Here is a 20,172-nt window from a genome sequence, read left to right as displayed (position 1 = left end):
TGTCAACAATCTCAACCCACTTGTTAGGTATAAGCATATGCACATTATTTTCTAATTTTTAACCACAAATTCACTTAAAAAGGCTAAGAATTAATAAAGTTTGGAAAAACATAAATGTGGCCCAATGATAATGAAAGTGGGATGAATGTAGTGACATAGTAGTGAAATGGAGGTGATATAATGGACATAATAGTGAAATTGTAATGGAAATGAATGAGATTTTCAAGACCCAACATACCCCCCAACTGAAGTTATTGCATGTCGTCATGCAATATATATTACATTAACGCTTTTGATTCTTGAGCTTTGGCTTAACTTTGCATGATATCATTTGATAACTTCATATTTCTGCAAAGTGTTTTACTTGAATTGCAACATGGTTGGTTCTTGTGTTACAACCAATTTTATTTTTTTTGTTGTTGCATTCTATTTTGATCTTTGAACTTTGCATAATGATATTTTGATTATTTTTGCAAAGTATATCTTTATTGGATTGCATGATGGTTGGTTCTTGTGTGACAACCATGATTTTTTTTATATCCAATTTATCCTTTAAGCACTTTTTTGAAAAGCCATTGTGTGCTCATAATAACAATGTAATAGTTAATATATGTTGGAAGTATCTGGGCTCCTGAGTATGATATGGACATAGAAATATATGAAGATGAATGTATTTCCCCCAACTGATGGTATTGACAATTTTATGAAATGAGGAAGAGAAATGTTTTTCCAACAATTATCATTCTAGATTTTTATGGAATTCTATGGTCAAAAGTTAGAAAATGATGTACCTTAACTTACCCTTTGGAATGGATGAGTTGTATGTGTGGTCACTGCACAATTCTGATCATATTTTTCTTCAAGTGGCTGAACAAGAGGAGTCATGGATAAAGAGATAAGATGACTTTTTATTGCTTCTATTAAAACTTGTTGAATCTGTTCCAAAATGCTGAAAATAATAGTCTTCATGTCTTCAAAACTCATTGGCACAATTCCTACTATGTGAAAAGATGTTCTGATGTTGAACATAGTAGGAAATTGTTGACTTAGTGGCCATTAATGGATGCCACTAGTCAACACGAGAACGCTCACCATTGATGACAATGAGAGTCAAGATGCCCAAACACATCTTGCTAGGTACAAATGATTTTGCCGATGTTGAGTCACCTAGAAGATCTGACGAACAAGGGACATTAATGTATTCCCATTGTTTGTCAACATGAGAACTTGCCATTAAAGCATGCAAGCCTCAAGGTGTTTTTACAAAGAACTTAGACTCAAAGGACTATGGACTCAATAATTTGCATTGAAGCAGGGCTTATTTGCGAAATGAAAATGACAAGAAATGGAAGATAAAAATGGAAGATGGAAATGGAGAGTAGAATTGGCAATGGGAAATAAGCATGTGAATGGTCCTCTTGCTTTTATTTGTGGGTTATGAATGGACAAAAAGAGATGGAAAGTGTATGTGAATGTAAATGGAAAATATGGAGTGAAATGAGGTGAATGGTTTATTATGAAGTATGGATGTCATGGAGACAATAGTATTTGAAAGTTTTTCAAGTGTTTGGATCTGGTTTTACATCAGCATATTTCGCCTTTGTTGTTGATCATCCTCTTATGAAACAAATTGGTCTCTTAGAGAGACACCATTCTCTTGTAGTCATTTGTCCTTCCTCTTAGAACTTACAAAAAAAACTAATACTTCTTCTGCAATGGAATGTAATATTATCAAAGGAGAGAGGTGATCAATCTCTGTAGTTATGATATTTACACACAAAACAAAGAATTTGTATTAATAAAACAAGTTCTCAAAGGAAAAATCAAAAGAATTTATACCTGCTTTGGAATTGGTTCCCCAAGTTGAATGTTGCTTCTTTTCAACAATTTATTTCATTATTTTCCATTTCAAATTCTAATGATGGATTTCTCATTGTGTAGATCTTGTTGAGATCTTTCTAACGATACTTGAATCATCAAAATTTGATTTTGTATGAGAAAGTTAGGATGATTTGAACAACGAGGTTTTTCAGCTGCGGAATTGGAGAACAGCTGTGGAATTGGACTTTAGCTGCAGAATGTCGATGGTTTCGGTAGCTAAAAATCTTGAATAAAAAGTTAGCCATTCATCTTTCATCATCAGTGAAAAATTAATCAATACCTTCAGAAAAGTCAGCAAATAACTTATTCATTTCATTGATTCAAAATTATTATTTTTTTCTTGACATGCGGCGACTTAGTGTGGCGACTTAGTGATAACACACAACTTCCCTTTGACCGAGGTCTTTTTCATCGAATTGGATCAAATGAATAGGACACCATCCATGTACTGACATTCTTCCAGCTATCCATGTAGCTCGTTTTGTCTCTCAACACTCGTAACCTACAGAAGTAATAAAATGGCTGCGGAATTGCCAGTTAGCTGTGAAATCAAACTGCATTCCGCAGCTAAAAGACAGCCAACCATTAGTTTTACACATATTTTGGATACTTGTGTCGTGCATAGCTTTTTATCTCTTCCGCACTTTCTTATGGAGTTTCTGCAACCTTAAAAGTGAGTGATTCATCTTTAAAACGAAGATTTTCAGTTGAAACAAAACCAACCAAAATGATATTGATCCCTTCTCTAACTGAAAATGCCAGTGTTACTACACAATAAGCCCCAGGCTTCCCATACAAAAAATAGATAAAGTTCAATAAATAATCAAGGATACTAAGGTCATGCTTGATAATAACATAGTTGTTTGGCCTGAGCATGGACTGGACTATTTGTGCAGCTTCATGCTGCAACGATACGCAGTTTTGAATCTAGGTATGCATATACTGCGCCATAACTCATGTTTAAGACAACTCCCAGGAATATTAGATGATGATTCTGAAAAATAAAAAATAGCAACTACCTGCATGGGATTCATTCCACTCCGTGGCATACATAAAGTAGCCAACTCCCATAAGATCATACCAAATCTAAAACTCTAGAACGTGGAAATAAAGAGAAGAGTTGTGTGATTTTTTTGGATACATATAATCAACCATAAATGAAGTATGAGTCAGGAGAGAAGCCGTTATATATTAAATTCAAGTTTGAATGCTAAAAATCTCCATGCCATGTCTATCAATTGGCTATGAAGAGCCGTATCCAACCGGTTCACGTAATGGAGTTAATCACTAAATAGAGCCATCTTCAATTGGGATTGTTGTTAACAAGCGTGTGATGAAGTATGATTTCATTAAGGACAGGAGGCGTGTAACCAGGAGTTGAATGCCACTACACATTTGATACCCAAATTGGAATTCCCTACCCCAGACAGCCGAATTAAATCAAACACCAAACTATCAGTTCATCAATTGAAATTCTGTCTTTTTCTCTCGCGGCCTACAAAAATGGGCTTCAAAGATCCAAGAAATTCTCCCAAACTGCCACGAATTTCTTAAAACGGTTTTTGGGTTATCTAACTGACCCTATTTCCGAAAAAACCCATGTTTTATTTTTCTCAAATTCATCTCCGTTTGGCCAAATCGTGCATGTGAAGTTTGACGTTTTTCTCTGTTCTGCGTTTTTTTTTTAATTGTTGCATTCGGCTGTAAAGTTTTCGAATCGGAGGTAGGACGACACACCTTTATTTGCCAATGGTAGTATGCACAATGTTGAAACACATAATTTGGTTCTAGCCTCAGGAATGTAAATGAAATTTGTGAAGTGGATTTCTCTGTAAAATCGATTTCAAAGAAAGATTGTTTTCAGATGCAGTCAACAGCAAATATGGTGAATGAGCGAATTGCCAATAACCAAGAACTCAAAGAAGTCTATGAGGCCTTCAACAGAGATCATGAGCTCAGCATTTTCTTTAGGAGTATTGGTGACTGCGGCATGCCTTAAGCCTTTGTTTTTAATCTATTTGCATAGTTTATGTAGGCCATCCATAGGTTTCAGATTCTGTTATCATCGAGAAATTTCCTATGTTGGCTTTCCAAAAACGTTCCAAAACCAAAGGATTCCTACATGAGTAACATACACAGTCCAAATGAATGCAAATGGATTGCTTACAAAGGGTTGAGGATTTACTGAAACGAAATTACGAAGAGGCCAGAACATCAAATCAATGTGTATGCAGAATTTTTAGATTTTGACATTGGGAGGTTTAAAAAAAAATTTCCACATAAATTGGATGCTGCATACACTCTTTTGAAAACCACACAAGGGGTTTTTTCTAATTTCTCATCTTATTTTTCTTTACAACAGTCCAAGCAATTCTATCTGTTGAATTTGCACTTTTGATTTTTTTTTTAAATGTTCTTGCAAGTTTCTTTTAATGCCAAAGCTTCAAACAGGAATGCAGATTTTATTTTGAGACCACAGTGAATACTAGAATTGGGGATAGCCTTTGATTGGTTTTCTTTTTTTTTCTCTGAAATTGTGAAATTTTATAATAAGGATTAATGATTTTCAATTTCAGGCAGCAAAGACTTCAAGGAAAGCATGCTAAAAACAAGACTTTGACTGAGGTATTAAGCTGATTTTTTATCAATCTGAGCTGGGTGACTAGGATAGGATCCATGTCAGGACAATTCCGTAGATGCCCATGTGGTTATTTTCTTCATTGGATGCCTGTAACCTGCTAAACCTTGAAATTAGTTGTGGAATTCATAATTAGCCGCGGAATCAGGCTACATTCCGCAGCTAAGTTGAAAAATCTTATTAAAACAAGATACATTGTTTTGATGACCACTACAAACCATAACCAGTCAATCTTGAACAGTTTGAACCTATCAAAGCAGTTGGGTTTCATTTTTTTTTTTTTTTTTTTTTTTTTTTTTTTTTTTTTTTTTTTTTTATTATTGAATCAATTGAAATGATGAAGTTTATTTTGTCTCCCTTTTTTTTATTTTTTTTTTAATATAACATTTCTTTTTCTGATCCTCCAGATCACACAAAGTTCAGGAGGAGAGCACACTCAAGAATTATTAATTTTTTTTTTTTACATAACAATCATTTTTCTGATCCTCCAGATCACACAAAGTGCAGGAGGAGAGCATACTCAAGAATTATTAAATTTTTTTAGATGTAAGAAATAAGGTCTCCTAATTACACTTCCCCAGCAATGACGCCAAAATGTCTAATCAATTTAATGTCTTAAATTACTCTACTTAAATTATCAATCCGGGTATCATAAACTGATGAAGTGTGGTGCACCAAATGTGCTTAGTTAACCTTTTTCTTACTTCGTTGTTTTATAGATTTTATTTTGTTTTGGGGTTTTGTTCTTGTTGACCTCCTAAAGTGTCTAATACAAATGGAAATCCTATTATAAGGTCTTAAGAATACTTTAAAGGTCAAGTATGGATGTAGATTTCAAGACACTGGTTTATGTCCCTAATGGTAACTTCCAAAACTTAGCACTTCAAAAGATCTCAAAACATGTTATTGATGAAATTAGTACTTAAACAAGAATGGAAATGTGTTGCTATTCAAATCAAACAAATGATGAACTATTGATCATGAAATCACTATCTCTGTTGTTTATCTAAATACAAAAATAAAAGTTAAGCTATTGCACTCAACAAATCAAAAATTGCAAACTAATAAAAGTAAAATCAAATCACATCATTCATAGTCCAATAGCTCGCCAAGTAGTCTAAGCTATGGCTTTGGGAGATAACGTCAATGATATGAGGAATTTGATATCTAATTGCAGAAAAATAAAGCTAAAATCAAATCACATCATTCATAGTCCGATAGCTCGCTAGGTAGTATAAGCTATGGCTTTAGGAGATAATGTCAATGATATGAGGAATTTGTTGTAAAAAAATAAAGCTAAAATCAAATCACATCATTCATAGTCCGATAGCTCGCCAAGTTGTCTATGCTATGGCTTTAGGAGATAACGTTAATGATATGAGGAATTTGATATCTAAACTAACTAAGAAAACAAATAAATAAGAATGAAATCAAAGCATAACTGAAATTGAAAAGTAAAAAAACAAAGTCAGCAGAGAGGAAAATCTCATGTCACTATTTGATGCAAAAACATATAAAGAAAAACTAATCTACAATCAACCGGTTGAACACACTTACATGAATTAAAATGGCAAAAATGGAAAATCTAATCTATCAAACTTGAAAGCAATCAAATGACATAATGAAATCAAAGCAAAATTACAAAATGAAATCTACTCTACCTTACATTCTAATATGCTCCATGACATCTACTTCACATCTCCTTCCATGTTGAGAACATCAAAGCTTTATTCAAATTTTTCAAAATTACAAAGTACAACAAAGCTCTCCAAAGCTTTCAAAAGCCATCAAGGAAGAACTACAAACTCCAAGCTAAGCTAAGACTCACAAGCTAAGCTCTAAACTCTAAGCTAACAAATGAAGGAGAAAGATCTCCTATTTATACAAAAAGATGAGAAGTCATCTCATTAATGAGAGTCCATGAATCTCTCCCTCTACCACTAAAGTCCTAATCAAAATAGGAACTAATAAGGCACATGTCTTCTTAGAGTTTCAATACAATTAGGAGATGTGACACATATCCTCATGATCCTATGATTCTTTCCACTCAAATTCGAATTCGGCCTTAGAGTGTCACATAAGGGTCTTCTAGAAGTCTCCTTTTGACCTACACATGTCAACAATCTCAACCCACTTGTTAGGTATAAGCATATGTACATTATTTTCTAATTTTTAACCATAAATTCACTTAAAAAGGCTAAGAATTAATAAAGTTTGGAAAAACATAAATGTGGCCCAATGATAATGAAAGTGGGATGAATATAGTGACATAGTAGTGAAATGGAGGTGAAATGGAAGTGATATAGTGGACATAATAGTGAAAGTGTAATGGAAATGAATGACATTTTCAAGACCCAACATGTGGTTCCAAAGATCAACTAACAGATATTTTCACAAATCCATTGCACAAGAATGTATTTGAAGTTCAAAGAGAACAATTCAGCATTGTAAGTGTGTCTATATGTAACAGTTGATATTAGGAAGAGATGTTGAGATATTAATCTCACTGTCAGTTAGTTGTCAGTTAGGTGTTGTAACAACCCTGGTGAAAATTCCATGTAAAAATATATAAATACCATGGATGATGGGACATGTATTCCAAGATGAATAGTGGATAGGACATCCTAGTGGGTGTTCATTTGGTTATTTATGGCTAAGAAAATTGACAAAGGCAATGGCTAAGGAAAAAAGATATTTTTGGCACGTTTATTTATGAAAATAATGGAAATTAGGAGAAAAGGGATGTGAAAGGTCACAGGTTGCATGTGAGGAGGAAAATGAAAGGAAAATACTGGAAAATGAAGAAATTAGAGGCCTGGTTGATCAAAATGCGTCTGAGGATCAGTTAGCATTTTTCTCAGTGTAAGACTTGGTCATTTCAGTGTTGGAGTTCTTTTCTATTCTCTCTCTCTCATACTCTTTTATACGAGTTTTCTTGGAGCACTCTTGGAGTGTATGGAATACTTGGATTCTTGGAGATAGAAGGAAGAGGAAGATAAAGAAGGCACCAGAAGGCATTGACATCATCAACTACATCATATTTTCTTGCAGGTACCAGGTTTTATGTATGATTTCTTCACTAGTTTTGGCATGCATGGCACATGCATGTGGTTTCTTGGTTGTGATCTTTCATTGGTATGGAGGATTGCCTAGATCGACAGTTGGTTTCCTAAACTTTCCATTTCCTGGATAGCCATGGTGATTGTGGGTTTACTTTCATGATTTCTTTTTGGTTGGTTCTCATTATTCCTTAGCTTTGGTTGAGTTATTAGTTCTTGGAAGCCTTGTTTAGACAAACGCTCTCAAATCCCTGTAACAACTTGGCTTGATTTACTAATCCTAGAAGCCTTGGTTGAAAAAACGCTCTAAAAGCCCTTGGTGGGTTGAGTTACTGGTCTTGGAAGCCCTTGGTTGGACAAACTCTTTGGAAGCCCGGCGGCAGTTGTGGGTTGAGTTACTAGTCCTGAAAGGCTTGGTTGAAACAAATGCTCTCGAAGCCTTGGAAGGCTTGGATGGAGACCACTTTGATGATGGTTTTGCGATGTATGATCGGAAGGTGGAATCACTATTTGATAGGTTGAGGTGGATGGCCTTTGGAAGCCCTGGATAAGTTTTGATTTATGTGTTCTATGAGATCCCACATTCATGCTTGGAATATGTCACGAGGATGAATGACTGAAGAGAGATTTGGCTTAGCCATTCTACAGTTGGGTGGAGCGTGGTATTCCCATCTTTAGTTGGTTCATTGAATTCATTAATGAGAAATCCTTTCCCTTGATTTCCATGTGTAAAGGTACTAATGTATTTATGAATTTGATGGTTTTCATGTTTATTGTATTTATGTTCCTATTATGTTCGTTATATGCACATTTTATGACAACAGTTATGTATGAGTTTCAACATGTTTTTACTTGTATGTGAATGAATAATGTGTCTATGACCTAATAAATGATAATGCAACAAATTTCATAAGGGAAAAATGGTTCATAGTGATTGTCAGATAAGTATGAGATCTCTACACTTAACTCTGTTATTTACACCTATATATTACATGTCAATGATATGTTTGACGAAATACTTGTCATGGCTAGTAGGGATCCAGTCAATGTTTTGAACAAGTATTTTCTTTAGTACTTTCATTTCCATGTTAATTTACATATTTGAAGAGATGGATCAGTTTTGGGTAGTGTCTTGGACTCTGAGCCTAAGAAAGTGGCTTAAATCCCAAGGTCATTGTAAAACACTGACAATTTTGGTCCATAGTCACTGGCAGGCAGGCCTATGAGAGCGAATTTAGGTTGTTGGTCACTCCCTTTCCCATAGCATGAGAGCAACTACGACCCAAGAGACCTAAACTAACATTGGGACCCAAGGACAGGCTGTCAAAGTGGCTGACGTGTCCTCTGAGGGTTCTGTTGGTGATGTTGGATGTTTGTATGATGTGTTTCCATTAGTTCCACTTCCTTAATGTGACTTAGGAGGTCGAATCATATCATAGTGGTCTCTCATCATATGTTTACTCCGACTGGCCAATTGCTTGGGTAGATGTGGGAGGAGGTTGTTAGAGAGTGGTATTAGAGGGTGGTTTTTCTCTCCTTGGGAAGTGTGTTGATCATTCTTTCATGTTGGGTGCATATGTGTTCCTTATACATGTAGTCCATGTGCATGTTCCATTTTCATGGTGTTGATAATGGTTGTAGTTTTATTGCCATGAGAAGGTTGAAGGTGTTGTCATGGAGTATGTCTTCATGTGTGTATGGTTGATTATGCATTGATTTCACGTCAGTTTTCACATATTATCAAGTGAACGCGATGTGGTTGTTGTTATCATGCATGAAGTCATGGTTTGTGCAGTTGATATGGACATGCATTGATGACTTGACTCTAGCTAGAATGGTGTTTATATGGTTTTGTACTCATGTGTTATATGTTTATATCCATTTGTTATGCATGTATAACCTTGGTTATAGTTATCCATGAAATGTAGGTCAAACATGTCTTGTGAAGTCATTGTATGAAATTTAGGTCATCATGGTATTATTGGTTGTTATGATGTTAATGTGTTGGCTAAGATAGAGTAAGAGATGCAGATTATCAAAGTGAAGTTGTAGAACTGGACCTTGAGGCAAGAGAATTTCGTCATACAGGTTTGGATGTTGGACCTGTAGGTATCTAAGTTAAGGATTGTCATATGCATTAGGTTTATTTAAATGTCTTTTGATGTTATGGTTACATTCATGACAGATGTTAGTTGATCAGGGTAGTTATATGCACATGTGTCAGATAGTCAAGAATGGTAGTAACATGTGGTTGTATGCATTGCTATTTTTGTTTTATGTTAGACAACTTGATGATCATGTTGATGAGTATGTTATAGGTTAACTTCTTGTCGTTATATGATAGGTATCTTGATGATTAGGTCATATGTTGTTGATGAGAATGTTATATGTTAACTGATTTTTGTTTTATGTTAGTTAACTTGATAATTAGGGTTATTTCATTGAGATTTTGATGTTGTAATTTGGATTGGTCATATGCATGATGGTTATGTTCATTGCATTAAAGATCTTGATGTTATATGTATTGTGTTAACCTGGTTTGACCTATGCAGATGGTTATGGTTACAATATTTAGGTATGAGCCGACATATTTGTGATATGGTGTCATACTAATCTATATTGGTCATACATATGTGATGGTTATGCATGAACGACAAATGCTTATGAGCTTATGATGTGAACATGTTAGTTAGTTACTACTATGGATATCATGATTTACGTTTGAGTTGATATGTTGTGAAGTTGTATCGTGCTAACCTAGATTGATTTTTAGCCTCCCCTGAAATACACTAAGGTATGAGTTATCTTATGTTGTATATTGGGTGTTGGAATGTTTGATTATGTCGTCTATCTGGTCTTCGAATATTTGGTGTCTATTACATCAACTGGTTGATTCATTTAACATGGTATGTTTGCAACTTGGTGGAATGTTTGATGAATTGTATAATATGAGTATGCGTTCCAATGATCTTGTTTTAAGAGGATCGTACTAACACATATGTGTTGAGAGAGTTGATATGTACTTGTGTATAGTAGGTGATAGTTGTAGCATTGTGTCTAAGGACTATGAGTTGGCTATGAATTATTACATGATTGTTAGTCTTGGAAAAGGTTGATCTTAAATTGATAGATATGTTTGTCTTGATATTTAGAACATGTGGTTGACATGTGTGATTAGTTGCAGGGTAACATGTTAGGTATTAGCATGACAAGGTAACACTTGATGTGTCTATATAACTAACAGCTAGGCGATGTGACATCCAATAGTAAGACTCTATTGCAACAAGGAAAAAGGGTAAAAGAAAGGAATTGGACAAGAATTCCTTTTGCTATGTTTGAAAACCCTAATTCCAAATGAATGAGTGCCTCGCATACCGAAAGTCTTCTTAACCTTGATTTGTATGACATTATGTGGATATTTGCTAGATTCATGAAAATGTACTTAACAGGAACATTAGCTAGTCTTTAGTTACATGTGCACTTGTCAAAGGATTGGATTCCCTTGAGAGATGGCATGGATGTGTTCAGTTGCAAGCAACGTGCTTGGCACAACAAGGTAAATTAACTATTGTATTGTTATTTTTATTTGGGAACTCACAGTTATGTATTGACAGTAATATGATGTAGGGAGTTGCATGGCAAGAGAGGTTGCCATGAAACCTTGAAGGAGGCTCTACTTGAGTTTCCTTGGGAACCATGGGATTGAGTCATGGTGTCCATTGCTAGTCTTGTGATTTTGGTCTTTTGTGACTTGTTGAGCTTGATTTTTAATTTTTCTATGTCTAGTGCATGATCATGCCACTTTGGTTTTGGTGTCGTATTGTTGTTATTGGTTTTCATGATCCTCGTTTGTTTCTTGGCTTGTCTTTTATGTTTTGAGTCTTAGGAATTGGTTGGGAAAGGAGGAAATTTAATGGAGCTGAGGGAGAGCTGTGTGGTACCTAAAAGGTAATGTAATATTTAGATGAAGCTCAGTGTATGAGTAAGAACAACAGCAGGTAAGACTATGACAGTCGGTTGGACTGATTGGGTCCATTGGTGTAAATGGGCAATGGCAGTATAGTCATGAGAAAGGTAACTATAAAAGGTAAAGTAAATGGATCTGAGGTGTCAGATGCCTTAGCTATGATTGGGAATGATTGTTCTCAACGTTGTGCATGAATAAAGGAAATTGTCTTAACCTTGACCTGATATATAGTATTTATGTTGTCATAATGATTATTCCAATGTTTATATGTATACATGTATGTATGTATGTATGTATATCGTCATTTGATAGGACCTTAATTGTTTTATGCTAATGTTTATGTATATGTATGTATGTTTCCATGTATCTATCTTACTATCTCACAAGTTGTCAGGGATCATTCTTGTGGAGGAATGATTTCTTATGCAGGTGAATGACATGAAGAGGTTCCTAGTTTATGAGGAATCAAGTGGAAGAGTAGTCATGAAAACATATAAGTTCAATATCACATGAATATGAATTTATATTGTATGCTTGTATTATGCCTATTCCTTATGTTATGGATAGGTTATACTGAGGGATACATCAGTAAAGTGAAAGAAGTGTGGTCTACGACATGCTGGGACAAGCATGGATAAGACACTGGAAGCAAGGTTGCTTGGTAAAGAATAGTGTGTTTTTGGATGTGTGGTATGACTGTTATGCATATGTCGTATACGTTTTACTTGTTGCACCTGTGATGTTGTGTGCATGCAGTGTGGTGTATATTTAGTATGTGTACATGTTGATTTTGTAATTTTATGTACATGGTGTAGTACAGATCGTGTGGTGTGAATGTTTCATATTCAGTGTTGGGTATAGATGGTGCTATGTACATGTTGTATATATGGTGATGTATACATATTGTACTGTGTGCATGATGGATATACGGTGTTGTATGCATATGGTGCTCTACGCGTGTTGGATATGCATTGTTGTGTACATATGATGCTATGTGGGGTATGTATTATGTTATACATTGGATGTAGGTGTATGTATTGTATTGTATACACAGGTTGTAGGTGTATGTGTTGTATGTCAGGTATAGGTGCATGTATTGCATGGTTTTATATGGTGTGTGTGGTTGTATATGTGTGATGCACACTACACATATGTGCACCTGGTGGAGGAGAAGGCACTGGGTGTGTGCAGGGTGTGGCAACATATCCAACGTGTGTACAAAAGAACAAAGGAAGAAGTAAGGATCAATGGGGGATAAGTATTGGTATTGTATTCTAGTTTTACTATGCATATGATTTATGATTATAGTATATGATTATTACATGTGATCTATGATTCTGGTTCATGATGGTTACATGTGATTTTTTATTTTGATCTATGATGGTTATGTTTTGAGCTAACTAGATGAGATATTTTTATACATGTTGATTTCGTCAAATATGCTAGTTTGACTTGTTGTGACAGGAAGAGAACAAGATTGCAAATGTACCTTATTGACGAGATAACAATGAGGTATGATGTGAATTTATTTCAATTTATTTTAAATCTAATGGAAGTTATGTGCTTGGTACAAGAATGCATGAAATTCCCAGTTGGGTGATTGAAATTAATTGCAAGAATTTACAATAATAAAAAGGAATTATAACTGGCAACAGTATGCTGGTAAAGCATTCAGAGGCGGGGCCATTATGGGGAATTGGTACCCAATAGTGTACATTAATTTCCATGAGCATGTTATGGCCAATATGATGGTTTTGAGGCAGGTATGTACCTTGGTTTTTGTATCTTCCAAGGTGAGGAAGCCTTGCCAAGGGATGGACTGCCCAGAATGGGGGTGCCAGTAGAACTTGGAAGGTGAGTGACTACATAGAAGGGGTAACCAGAGTGCCCGAGGCTCTTTGTGGCAAAGAAGGAAAGGTCGTGGATGGATTTGTTCTATTCATTAGCATTGCTAGATGGAATCAGTTGCACAATGGAAGTGCACCCTAGAACAATGAGTAGAGGACACATGGTATGGGATTATAACACTAGACATTGGATGCAGTTTGACTGTGGCAGTGGAATTTGGACTTCCTAGGAAGGAGGTGAATCTTGGTATTAGTTGAGGGTGGAGGTGTGAGCCTCTGGATTCCCTTGTTGCAGATGCAAGTATCGTATATTTTTATTTGTTGGTTGAGAAAACGTGTATATGCGTATATTATTGTAAATAACGTATCAAGATGGATTTATAAAGCTCCACAGACAGTATGGTTATTTGATGGTTGAAGCAAATGTGTATATGTATATGTGGATTGTAAATACCATAATGAGTTATGTTATAAAGCTCTAGTAAACTGTATGATTGTCATGTTTCAGCAGTGGTCATTGTAAATACTACAATGAGCTATGTTATAAAGATACATGGGCAGTATGTTTTGTTTTCAGTAGTCATGTTCATTATAGCTGTCATTCAACACCGAGGACGGTGTTCCCCCAAAGGAGAGGGTTTTGTAACAGCCTTGGTGAAAATTCCATGTAAAATATTTTAAATACCACTAATGATGGGACACGTATTCGAAGTTGAATGGTGGGAAGGACATGCTAGTGGTTATTCATTTGGTTTTTTATGGCTAAGGAATTTGGCAAAGGTAATGGCTAAGGCATTAAAAGGAAAAAAGAAATTTTTGGCACATTTATTTATGAAAATAATGGAAATTAGGAGAAAAGGGAGGTGAAAGGTCACAGGTTGCATGTGAGGAGGAAAATGAAGAAATTAGAGGCCTAATTGATAAAAAGGCTTCTGAGGATCAGTTGGCAGGTTTCTTAGTGTAAGACTTAGTCAGTTCAGTGTTGGAGCTCTCTTATATTCTCTCTCTCTCTCATACTCTTGGATACTTTGAGTTTTCTTGGAGCACTCTTGGAGGGTGTGGCATACTTATATTCTTGGAGCAAGAAGGAAAAGGAAGAGAAGTAAGGTGCAAGAAGGCATCAACATCAACAACTACATCAGATTTTCTTGCAGGTACCGAGTTGCATATATGATTTCTTCACTAGTTTTAGCATGCATGGCACATGCATGTGGTTTCTTGGTTGTGATTTGTCATTGGCATGGAGGATTTCCTGGATCGATAGTGGATTTCCTAGCCTTTCCATTTCCTGGATAGCCGTGGTGATTGTTGGTTTACTTTCATGATTTTTTTTTGGTTGGTTCTCATCATTCCTTAGCTTGGGTTGAGTTATTAGTTACTTAAAGCCCTAGTTGGAAAAACGCTTTTGAAGCCCTGTAACAGCTTGGGTTGAGTTACTAGTCCTGGAAGCCTTATTGGAAAAATGCCCTGGATTCCCGTGGTGGGTTGAGTTACTAGTCCTAGAATCCTTGGTAGGACAAATGCTCTAGAAGCTCGGCGGTAGCTGTGGGTTGAACTACTAGTCCTGGAAGCCTTGGTTGGAACAAATGCTCTGGAAGCCATGGAAGGCTTGGATGAAGACCAATCTGATGATGGCTTTGTGATGTCCAACCGTGAGGTGGAATCACTATTTTATGGGTTTGTAGTTTATAGCCCCATACAAAAATTACATGTATACGAATTCTAAGAACATAAAATAAACAATGGCAAGAGCATAAAACATAAAACAAATATACACAGATATTTTCCCCTAGATCCCAAAACTAGGACTACCAGATTGATTTTTCATTATATTTTTTTCAATGTTACAATACATATATATACATGTTGAAGAATCCATAAACCCCAATACATTAACCCTGGATTAGAACATAACTGTAGTTCCCTTGACCAGATCTACAAAATACCACGGACAGAAAACCATCATGCCCAAAACCATGTGTGAAAGCCATGCATAAAACCATAGGTAGGTCCACCCACCTACTATAGGGTCCACAAAAGCTTCCTGAGGGTGCTGCCCCATACCTCGTGTAGGGGGAGCTACCACCCTCCCGCGCGTGGGGTAGTTGTGAAAAGAATATAACACACACCCAACATTCTCCCACTTGTTGTTTTTTTCCACAGGAGAGCTTAGTCATTGATCTAGCCCTGCAATGCCCATTGTTTCTCTACACCAAGAGAACTTCTTAGTGCTCATAGATGTTGTCAATGCATTTTTAGTATTCTTCAAAGTGTCCACCTTTACCAGCAACACCTTTTTATCCTCAACCATATCCCTCACAATGTGATACTTAACATCAATGTGCTTTGTCTTTGAATAATAAGCAGGGTTCTTTGCCAAGAAAATTTCACATTGGCTCTCATAGTCTATCATTTTAGCTCATTGTACTAACCCCATACTTAAACGCAATCTCTGCAACCAAACTGCTTCCTTGCTTGCATGAGTGGTCGCCATGTATTTTGCCTCTATAGTTGAAAGTGCCAATACAGACTGTCTCTTACTCATCCAACTGATTGCACCTCCAAATAGGTTAAACACATACCCACTTATAGATTTTCTTTGATCTAGATCTCCAGCCCAGTGTGCATCAACAAAGCCATGGATATCCAAAACTCTGTCCAATCCTAGTCTTCCTTGGTAGTTGCAGAGTCTGAAGATTGTCCTACCATGACATCCTTTTTGCCTAAAGATCCTCTCTTTTTCATATATATTTACCACTTAAATATATACTAGGTTTTAATGAAGGTATGCATTAGTATTTTTTCTTGTTCATATTCAACTGTTACCCTATTGTTTTAATTAAAAGTTATAATTGGCTACCAAATCAATCTGTTTCTACAGCTAGTCCAGAATTTCATAGCTATCTTCATTTTTCGTGAGGTTCCAGAGCTCCAAGTCAGTAGCGAAAGGTGTGGATGGATAGAGGATGACTCCCTCGTGGATACCTTCCTATCCACTCAAAACTATTTTCCAAAAGAAGCACAGGAGATCACAGTCAAACTCCAAGTCAACCGTCAGATTAACGCAGAACAGAACCCAAGATCAACTGAAACCTTATTGTTTTTCTTTAAGAATAGCAAAACGATGGTTAAATGATAGAAGTTTAGATAGGATTAAGAGATATTAGGCTTAAAATCTTCATACAGTTATGCCAAGAGACCTACTATAAAGCTAATGGACACACTGTTATTTGGGTGCGCGCTGAATGATATGTTTATGAATAGTTTGTGAATTTCGTGTGAATGAAATTGGTTTTTGTGTGCAAATGTTGTGTTGATTTGAAGCTCTGAACTGCCATATGGAGAGCCCCTACAAACAGTGGCAGGTTTTTAATCAAATACAATCTAATTTCCTTTAATTCTTCAATTGCTCTGTTTTGTGTGACAATGCTGCATAATGATCTCGCCAGTGAATTTTTATCTGGATAAGAATTTTAATTTCCTTTATACCTAGTTTAGACTATTATCTAATTTTCTTTATACCTGGTACTGCACAGTTCTTTCCTTTGCTTATTATCCAACGTAATTTAGGCGTGTTCAATTCACAATATAGATGTTGCTTGGATTACTTTGTTTGAGCAGAAATTGAACAAGCAAGAGGACCTCTCCTAAAACAATCGAGTTCAATGGTATTCCTTCATAGCTGATAAAATAGGTTTCCTTTTTCACTTAGAGAATTAGGAGCTGCAGCATATATATTTAAGGTCAAAAATCCCAAACAGTCTAACATAAGAAAAATCACTCTCACATCATCTACGAACTAATTGGATAGAGAATAATTCCTAGGAAACTTGATCAACATCCATAAGAATTACAACACTAATACAATTGACAAACACTACCCCCATCTTAATTTTAGATCTTAACAAATACATAACGACCTAATGTATAACTTCTAAGCACATATTGTGCACCCGTACTTCATCAGTCTATGCACCCTGGTTGACAATTTATGATTGCCAATTCAAGGACATTGAATTGACCAAACAGTAGCACAAACCATAATCACTAGTGCCACACAAATACCTAAAAACCCACTTCACTGATGTCCAATGCTCCTTTCCTGATTTTGACATAAAGCTGCTCAATACTCCCACTACATGTGCAATTTTTAGTCTAGTACAGACCATTGCATACATCAGGCTACCAACTACACTTGCATATAGAACACGGGACATGTCCTCTTCCTCTTCTTGTGTCTTGGGACACTATTTAGCAGATAAATTTACACCTACGTGAATAGGAACCTTCACCAGTTTACTATCTTACATATTAACCCTCTGCAGTATTGTCTCAACATACTTCCTCTAGTTTAACCAGAGCTTACTCTTTTCCCAATCTCATTTAATTTCCAAGCCCAAAATATAGTTTGTAGCACCAAGATCTTTCATGTCGTATTTGGAGGACAGTTGGGTCTTCAAATCTTGGATAATTTCTTTGTCATTTCTAACCAACAACATATCATCCACATACAAGACCAAATAAATAACACGGTCACCAATTAATTTTAAATACACACAATGATCTTCTTCTCTTCTGGCGAAGCCAAGTTCCCGTATATATGTATCAAATTTATGATACCACATCCTTGGTGATTGTTTTAACCCATACAGAGAATTTTGAACTTGCATACCAATTCTTTCTTACCCTTCACCATAAAGCCTTCAGATTTCTTCATGTAGATCTCTTCTTCCAGATCCCCATTAAGAAATTTTGTCTTCACATCCATCTATTCTACCTCAAAATCAAAAGAAACAACAATAGATAAAAGTAATCTAATAAAAACTACCTTGGAAATAGGAGAAAAGATATCACGAAAATCAATTCCCAACACCTGGGAATAACCTTTTTCTACCAATCAAGCTTTTTATTTCTCCACCTTTCCTTTTTCATTCATCTTTTTCTTAAACACCCATTTGCTGCCAATGGGTTTCCTTCCAGCCGACAACTCCACCAGATACCAAGCCTCATTTTTGTGCAAATATGTCATTTCATCAACCTTGGCCTCTTTCTAGAGTTTTCCATCCTCTGAATCTACTGCTTCCCTCACAGTTCCGGGATCGTCATCAGTAATAGGTAAACAAAAAATTCAACATAAAATAGATGGACTATACCTTTCTGGTTGCCTTATTTCTGGAACTGACCTTCTGACAGCTGCAGTTTGTGGCTCTTCATCTTTTGATTCCTCTTCTGTTGTAGAGTCTGATTCTTCCTCCTTTAGCTATGACTCTATCTTCTCAAGTTCCTTTGGTAGGAATTCATGTTTAATAACATCTTTCACCTCTCTAAACACGACATCTTAGTTGTACACAACCTTCCTAGTTTCTGGGTTCCAAAGCTTAAAACCATTTCAGATTTACTATCCAACTTTGTTCTTTTCTCCTTTGGAACATGTACTTATGCATCACATCCAAATACCCTAAGACGTGAAAGAGAAGATTTCTTACCATTCCATACCTCTTGTGGACACTTATCCTCCAACATTGATGAAGGTGATCTGTTGATGAGGTAACATGCAGTCTCCACCGCCTCTACCCATAATTCCTGTCCTAACTTGGCACCACTAAGCATGCTTCTTGCCTTTCCCATCAGCGTCTTGTTCATTCTTTCTACAACTCCTTTTTTTTGAGGTGTGTATGGAGTAGTCTTCTATTGTGCTATATGAAACTTCTTACCAAACTCTTCAAATTACTTCTTGCAAAACTCTCCACCATTATCTATCCTCAACACCTTTATATTCTTCTTTGTCTGGATTTTTACCAGCACCTTAAATTCTTTAAACCTATCAAAGACTTCAAATTTCTTCCTAAGGAAATATATCCATGTATTCCTTGAGAATTCATCTACAAATTATACATAGTACAGAAACGTACGCAGTGATGGAACCGACACAGGTCCAAACACATCACTGCGCACAAGTTCTAATATCTATTTCCCCCTCTTAGCACGAGAGGGGAAACTCACCCGATTCTACTTCCCATATACAGCATTTTCACAGAAATAAAAATCCAAAGAGAAATTATACATAACTTCTACCATACCATTACCATGAAGTATTCAAATTCCCTTCTCTCCAATATGTCCAAGTCTTTGATTCCATAACATGGTATTTTCTTCAGAGACCACTAGATTTCTTGCTCCATTTTCAGGAACCATAGAACTATTGTAGCCATCAATAATAGTGCTACCTTGAAGCTTGTACAAAGTTCCAATATGAAATCCCTGCATCAATACCAGTGCTCCCTGAACCATCTTGTAGGTATCTTTCTCGAACACTATTTTTACACCTACATCATCCAACTTGCTTACAAAAATTAGATTTCTAGCCAATGCATGAATATGCAGAATACCCCGAAGTGTTCTAATCCTTCCACGTTGCAACTTCAAGTTTAATTTTCTGTGGCCAATGATTCTATCCTTCCTATCATACCCTAAGAAGACATCACCACCATCATATTTCTCATACTCGCAAAACCACTCCCTATGGGGAGTGAAGATGCACCTGAGTCAATCAACGATGCCTCATGATATACATTTGTACTTGAATAAGAATCCAAGTACACATCCCCAACTTCATCCAAGGTGGTTTTCACCTCTGCAGAAGGAGCATCATTAGATCCCTCTCCTTTCTCAGGAGATTTATATTTACAGTCCCTTTTGAGGTGCCCTTCCTTTCCGCATTTCCGACAAACCTTTACAAGTTTTCTTGGAGATTTATATCTCCCACTTGAGAACTTATTT

This window comes from Pinus tabuliformis, chromosome 5_2 (genome assembly GCF_031772625.1).
Source record: "Pinus tabuliformis cultivar Carrire ecotype Pingquan chromosome 5_2, CPIR1, whole genome shotgun sequence".
In the NCBI taxonomy this organism is placed as follows: Eukaryota; Viridiplantae; Streptophyta; class Pinopsida; order Pinales; family Pinaceae; genus Pinus; species Pinus tabuliformis.
The sequence above is the reverse complement of the archived record's forward strand: the minus strand, read 5'-3'. Positions refer to the sequence as shown.